Below are 7930 nucleotides of genomic sequence, written 5' to 3' on the forward strand. Positions count from 1 at the left end.
TTTTTAGAATCACTTGTTTTTAATGACATTCACAGTTTTGAGAAGTACGAGTTGGTATTTTATAAGTGTCTCTTGGCTGCGTTTGTGTGATATTTAACTCATGATCAAACTTGGGTTATGGTTTGGGGCAGGAGCACCCCTGAGGCAAAATGCTGGTCTTACTTACAGAGCATTCAGGTACCTATCATCAACACAACATTTCTCTACTGATGTGGATATTTCCACCTGGCTGAAGTACTTTTTTTCTGTACTCTGCTCTTTATGAAGAAGTCACCAGGCTCAGCTCACATTTAAGGCTGGAGAGTTCAGTTCCACTTTCTTTAGGGTGGATATCTATATAAATAATTTGAAATTCTTCTGCACAGGAGATTTATCTTAACACACATTTATTGTTTATTGAATTATTTATTCCTATCTATGTGGACTTGTGAGTGGATATTTATTTTATTCTGGATTAAAATCCAATACAATTTTATTTTTATGTTTTTATCTCTGCATCTTACATACACATAGTAGTGTGGTTCACTGTGACATATTTAAAAGCATATATGACAAAATTTTCTCCGATATATTCCTTAGTACTTCCCTTATCCCCCCCTCTCCTTTCTAATTCACTCCCCTTTTTCTATTCTTCCTTTTATTTATTATCATACCCTTGGTGCACTGTAATTTTACATAAAAGTGGAATTTATTGTGATCTAGTCGCCCATGCATATAGCATAATTTGGTTGATTTTATTCCCCTGTTTCCCCCCACACTCTTCATTTCCCCCTTGGTCCCCTATCTCTATTCTACTGATCTCTCTTCTTTTTTTTTTTTTTTTGTGAGCATACTATAGAGATGCATGCATCCTAATGTTTGTCACAGTGCAACTCACAATAGCCAAGGTATGAAACCAGCCTAGGTGCATGCACATCAACAGATGAATGGATAAAGAAAATATGGTATATATACACAATGGAATTTCACTTGGCCAAAAAGAAGAAAAAAAATTATGGCATTTGTTGATGAATGGATAGAAGTGGAGACATTCTGCTAAGTGAAATAAACCAGAGTCAAAAGGTTAGAGGTAAATTTTTTTCTCTTATATATGAAATCTAGAAAAAAAAAGAGTCTTGTGGTAATACTATTCTATTTTTGCTCAAACTATTTCTTCTTTGACCTTTGGGTCTCTTCCGGTGACTTCTGCTTCTCTTTGACATCCCCATATTTATGAATTTTTAAAACCTTTCTTACTACATAATGCTGCTGAATCTTGTACAGTTCCTGCCTCAGTCCTGGAATAAGCCACTTCTCAATGGAATACTAGTTTCTTTTTATCAGAAAATAGTATTATAAACCAAGACTTATGAATGAAGAGTGTTTATTGCAACTAAGGTGTCATAGCTTCTTGGCCCTCTCAGCTGACAGGGTAAAGAAGTATCTGTGTATATTAACCCACATATATGCCCATACCTAGAAGTGTTTCTATATTTAATCATCTGTATTATTAGAAAGCTAATATGTAATACATAGTTATGTCTTCAGCACTAATCCATTACCACCTGGGTCATTCTAGCCTTCTCCCTAGTAAATTCTAATCCATCAGTGATGAATCTTACTCCCATCATCATCCACTTATTTATTAATTCTTCATAGCAATAGCAGAATTGTTAACCAGGACTCCCAAGGGAAGCAAATTTTTTGAACTGAATAGAAAGTTTATGTATAATTTCTTTGTGTTTAGTTTTACAGACTCAAGTAACGTCAAAAATAACTTGGGTCAGCACCTTTTTCTTCCACCCTCTTCGGTGGGTTATTTCATATATCTTTACTATAGTTAGTTTGTTTTGTTTCATTTTACATTTTATCTTGGGATTGCCAGCCTCCTATGTGGGTTTTGCTAATTTGCATGCAATAAGGATAACTCCTTATCTTACAAAAATTCTATGGATTTTGATAAATGCAGAACCATGTACCCACAATTCTAATATCACACAGCATATTTTATACATACCATAAAATGTGATAGTGCTCCACCTCTTTAACCCTCTTCATGGCCTGCCCTGATTCCCTTAACCTGGAAAAGCCCCTGCTGACTTCAGTGTTGTCATAAGTAGTCTCTTTTTAAAGGTCATATAACTAGAAACAGAGTATGTACACTTTCAGACTAGCTTCTTTCACTTAGCAACCTGTATTTAAGATTTATCCTGTTCTTTAGTGGCTTGATAATAGCTGAATAATACTCCTTTGTATGGGTATACCACGGTTTATTCATATTTCCTGGCAATCTGTGGCTTGCCTTTTGACTCCTTTTCAGTAAGTACTTCCACAAAGCAGAAGTTTGTCATTTTAATAAATTCCAATCTATCAACTTTTTCTTTCTGGAATTATCCTTTTGATGAATCAAAACAAAACAAAACAAACAAACAAGCAAATGAAAAAAAAAAAAAAAACCTGGGAATCAATCTGAAAAAGAGGTGAAAGATCCCTAAAATGAAAAATGACAGAACACTAAAGAAAAGAATTGAAGAAAACCTCAGAAAATGGAAAGATCTCCCATGTTCTTAGATAGGCAGAATTAATTGTCAAAAAGGCCATACTACCAAAATGCTATACAGATTTAATACAATTCCTATAAAAAATTCCAATGACATTCTTCATAGATATATAAGAAGTGGTCATGAAATTCATTTGGAAAAAATAAGAGGCCCAGGATAGCCAAAGCAATCATCAGCAAGAAGAGTGAAGCAGGAGATATCACAGGACCAAACCTTAAATTATACTACACAGCTACAGTAACAAAAATGGCATGGTATTGGCACAAAAACAGACATGAAGACCAATGGAAGAGAATAGAAGACATGAAGACATACCCACATAAATACAGTTATCTCATACTAGACAAACATACATTAGCAGAAAGATAGCCTCTTCAACAAATGGTCCTGGGAAAACTGGAAATCCATATGTAGAATGAAATTGAACCCCTTTCTCTCACCCTGCACAAAACTCACCTCAAAGTGCACCAAGGACCAAGACACTAGATCAGAGACCCTGTGACTATTAGAAGAATAGTTATACCCAACTATTGATCATGTCAGCTTAGAAACTGACTTCCTCAATAAGACTCCCAAAGCACATAAAATCAAGAATCAATAAATGGGATTTTATTAAACTAAAAAGCTTCTTCACAGCAAAGGAAACAATTAAGCATGTGAAGAGAGGGCCTACAGAATGGGAGAAAGTTTTTACCATCTGCACCTCGGATAGAGCATAATCTCCAGGCTATTCAAAGAACTCAAAAAACTTACCACCAAAAATAATGATGATGATGATGATGATGATAATGATAACAGTAAAAGCCACCCAATCCATAAATAGGCAAAGGAACTCAACAAGTACTTTAGAGAAGAAGAAATACAAATGGTCAAAATATATATGAAAAAAAATGTTCAACATCTCTGGCAATTAAAGAAATGCAAACTAAAACTACACTGAGATTCCATCTCAATACAGTCAGAATGACAATTATCAAGAATACAAGTAACAATAAAAGTTAGCAAGGATGTTGGGGAAAAGATTCACTCATACATTGCTGGTAGGACTGCAAATTGGTACAAACACTCTGGAAAGCAGTATAGCGATTCCTCGGAAAACTTGGAATGGCAACACCATTTGACCCAGATATCCTACTCCTTGATTTATACCCTAAGGACTTAAATTCAGCATACTAGAGTGACACAGAACATCAATGTTTATAGCAGCCCAGTTTAAAATAGCCAAGCTATGGAACTAACTTAGATGCCCTTCAGTGGATGAATGGATAAAGAAAATGTTGATTTATACACAATGGAATATTAGTCACCATAAAGAAGAATGAAATTATAGCATTTGTCAGTAAATTGATGCAACTGGAGAATATCATGCTAAGTGAAATAAGCCAGTCCCCAAAAATCAAAGGCTGAATGTTCTCAATATGTGGAGGCTAACCCCCAACAAGGGAGGGTGTGTGTGGAGAAAGAATAGAAGTCCATTGGATTAGACAAAGGGGAATGAAGGGAAAGAAAGGGGGAGGGGAATAGAAAAGACAGTAGAATTAATCTGACATAATTTTCATATCCCTGTATATAGATTCAAAACCAGGGTAACTCCACATCATGTACAACCACAAGAAGAGGATCCTAATTAGAGTGAGTTATATTCCATGTATGTACAATATGTCAAAATATACCCTACTGTCATCCATATCTAAAAAGAACATTAAAAAAAAAGAAAGTAGGGTTGATATCACACTCCAAAATCAATAAGGGTCATTCACCATAAAATAGAACAAAGGACAAAAAGATAAAAAATAAACATTTTGGGGGTGCAGAAAAGTCAAAAATATTGTAAATGTTTGAAAATAGGAAAAAGTTTACTATGCAAGCATTAAGCAACAGAGTTGGAGTGGCTGTACCCAGATCAGACAAATTTGACCTTAAGACAAAACTTGGCATTAGAGATAAGAACAGTTCTAAAAGATAAAAATGCTAACCCATCAGGAAGATATACCTACTGGAGTCATGTAAGAACCTAATGAAAGAGCTCCAAAATATGTAAAGGGAAATCAGAAAGAATCAAAGAGTGAAATAGACAATTAAACAATAATCACTAAGAACTTTAATATCCCACTTTCAATAATAGATAGAATAGGCATTAGATCAACAAAAAAATAAGACTTTAAAAACTGTAAATACACCTATTAAATGAACTATAGAACATTGGCCTAAGATTATTTCTCTACTTTGAGTTGCAATGTCACAAACTGCAACCTAGCTCAGAGTATAAGCAAGGTGGAACCTGACCTGGGTGTCAGCCCATCTCAAACAGCCAGGCATCAGCAATAGGAGGTGACCAATAGAACAGACCACGCCCAAATGCTTCATCATGTCATGCCCGGATAAGGCAGATGTCTAGCTAGAGCTAATTTAATGATTCCTCTACTTTGCTTTCATGATGGACTCATAAAATACAAATTAAACCTTATAGAAAAATTGGTATTGGAGAAATAGAACATTTTCTATGGATAAAAATGTTAACCCATCTACTTGGTGTCCATGTTTGGCTCATGAAAGCTCATTGCTTGCATCATTGAGCTGAGCTGTCTGAACTGCTTCTGACTCTGAGTGTTGTTGCCCTTGTCATGAATTATTCTTTGTTCAAATTATGCTTTGATAAATAAATAAATAAGAGAAATAAGCTATCATGTTTTTCTCAAGTTTGTTCTTTTTCTCCAGTACTTTGTTGTCTGTTTTAGGTATTTTATCTTACTTTTCCACATAAATTTTAGAATCATTTTATTGATGTCTTCACAGTAACTTGCTGGTATTTTAATGGGATGACACTGACACTGTAGATTAAGTTGAAAATAAATGACAGCTTAAAACAAGTTAAGTCTTCCAATCCAGGAACACAGCGTCTCTGTTTAGATTGTTAATATTTCTTTCATTAGAGCTTTATAGTTTCCCACATAGATATCTCATACATATTTTGTTAGATTATAGCTAAGCATTTCATTTTTAGTACTATTGTAAAAATAATATTGTTTTTAAATTTCAAATACCAACTGTCAACTACTCACGTATAGGAAAGCGCTGACTTTTGCCTATTGACCTGGTATCTTCTGACCTTGCTATCTTCACTTATTGGTTCCAGAATTTTTTGTTGTATTGGTGATTCTTTGGGACTTTCCCCACAAACCATATGTCATCTACAAATAAAGTTTTTTTTCTTTCTTCCTGATTTGTTCACCTTTTATTTTCTTTCCTTGTCTTATCCCATTAGCCAAGATTTTCAGAACCACATTGAACAGAAGTAGTACGAGAAGATGTCTTTTCTTTGTTCCTGAATACAGAGAAAACATTCAGTTTCCTACTATTATGATCTCAACTGTAGGTATTTGTAGGTATTCTTTATCAAGTTGAGGTAATTTTCCTCTTCTAAGATATATATTTTATATTCTTTCAAACTGTATTTCCCCTTAAGTTTCAGTATTCTATGAGTGATGTTCCTGGTATTTGCCCATGGTTGGTCATTTCCTTTTATGCTCTGTAATCTCATGAGTTTTTTTTTGGTTTGTTTGTTTCTGTGTAAGTATAAACTATTCTCTGCTCACAAAAATGCACCTATTACTGAATTTGCATAATTGTATACGTTGAGTGGAATTTGAAAGGAAGTTAACTAGTTCAATCTTTAATATTTCCTTTAAAAACTTTCTTATTATCTATGGACCTAGGAGGCAAAGTTGAGAGGCAAGTAATAGACCTGAATTCAGTTTTTTGGCTAGCTACAGAATCTTAAGTTCTTCAATACAAAATTTAATTTAATGTTACTTTATTTTATTTAAAAATTAAGATTGTAAAGTTCACCATTTATTTTTACTAAAAATGTTTAAAGAAAGTTCAACACCTTCATATTACCAAGTCTGTGAACTCCTTGAGTGGTATATTGCAAACGAATGTTAAGGTGGTGCCCTAACTCTGCTTCCTGATATTCATACTTTTTTCTAAATCCTGCTTCTTCAGGGTAGGGCCTGGGACTTGCTTCTAGCAAATAGGCTATGGCACATTTGATAGGATGTGACTCCTTGATTATGTTTTGCTATATAGCAAAGGTGACTGGATGCCACTCAAATGATTGTATTACACTATATGGCAATGTGAGGAGAAGTCACTTCAGTGATTATGTTACATTAAATGACAAAGAATATGGATTTCACCCTTGTGATTACATTGTTTGAAGACTCTTGTCTTGCTGGAAGCCTCTCTCTCTTTTGCCGGCTTCAAAAAAAGTAAGCTACATGAATCTTTCAGCCATAGGAAGTTATTTGGATAACAACCTGAGGGAGCTTAAACGTGTGGCTCTCCCCAGTTGAGAGTGAGAGCTCATCTCCTGATCCACAGAAACTTACCGGTCATAAATACAAGCTACGCCTCTACGTTCACAGTAATTTGTTGAATAGCAATAGGACAGTAAATATAAGCACCAAGTTTCAGTACGTGGGTAATGTCTTTTAAAGGCTTCATAGAAGTGTCAAGAGGTGACCAGGTTTAAAAAACTAAAGTCTGCTTTCAAAACATTCATCTCATTTGATTAGAAAACTAAAGAGACAGAAAAAGAGAAAGGAAGAAGAAAAAAATCTCCTTTCTGAAAAGCCTTCTTTATTTCAGAAAGGCACTGGATTTTGATTTCATAGTCCACAGTTATGTAAGGAAACGAATATAAAGTAACAATACTTTTATGATCTGCAGGCTTAATGTAGTAATGCACTATTTACTCGGTTTGTATACATTCATGAATACTTATACTTTATGATAAGCTGTACACACAAACTGTCCAAGTTTGATGCCTTCAGTTCAGACTCGGATTTTTAACACTATTTATATCAGGCACCTAAGATATAAAAGTATTGCATAGTAGAAAGTGAGGATTAAAAGTTCATTTCAAAAAGCATATTTTCTACCTGTTTGACACAGTTATGGCCATTCAGCCATATGATAAAGTAATTCCCAAAATGCTTGACACAAATTTGGTTTTATCAAACATCATTCTACAAAAAAGTCTCACTCAGGTCAGACTCAGGCTAAAAAGCTATGCTGTGAAAAATTGACCCACATTTCCACTAAACAGCTTGTGAACACACCAAATATGACATCCCCTCCCTTCCTGTACCTTGGTTAACCAGCTTTGCTTTTTTTCCCAGAACATAGATCAAACTCTTGACTTTTCTTATTACAGACTGAAGTGATACTTGCTCTGTCCTTTCCCTACCCCCATTTTGCATATGACATTTACCGTCATAAAGAAGTATTACACTTCTGTATTAACGCCACAAAAAAGCAAATGACCTATAGACTCTGCTTTCCCAGGTGACCTGTGGTAGTTCCCTAAACATTTTTTTCTCATCATA

The sequence above is a fragment of the Urocitellus parryii genome, chromosome 1 (assembly GCF_045843805.1).
Source record: "Urocitellus parryii isolate mUroPar1 chromosome 1, mUroPar1.hap1, whole genome shotgun sequence".
Classification (NCBI taxonomy): Eukaryota; Metazoa; Chordata; class Mammalia; order Rodentia; family Sciuridae; genus Urocitellus; species Urocitellus parryii.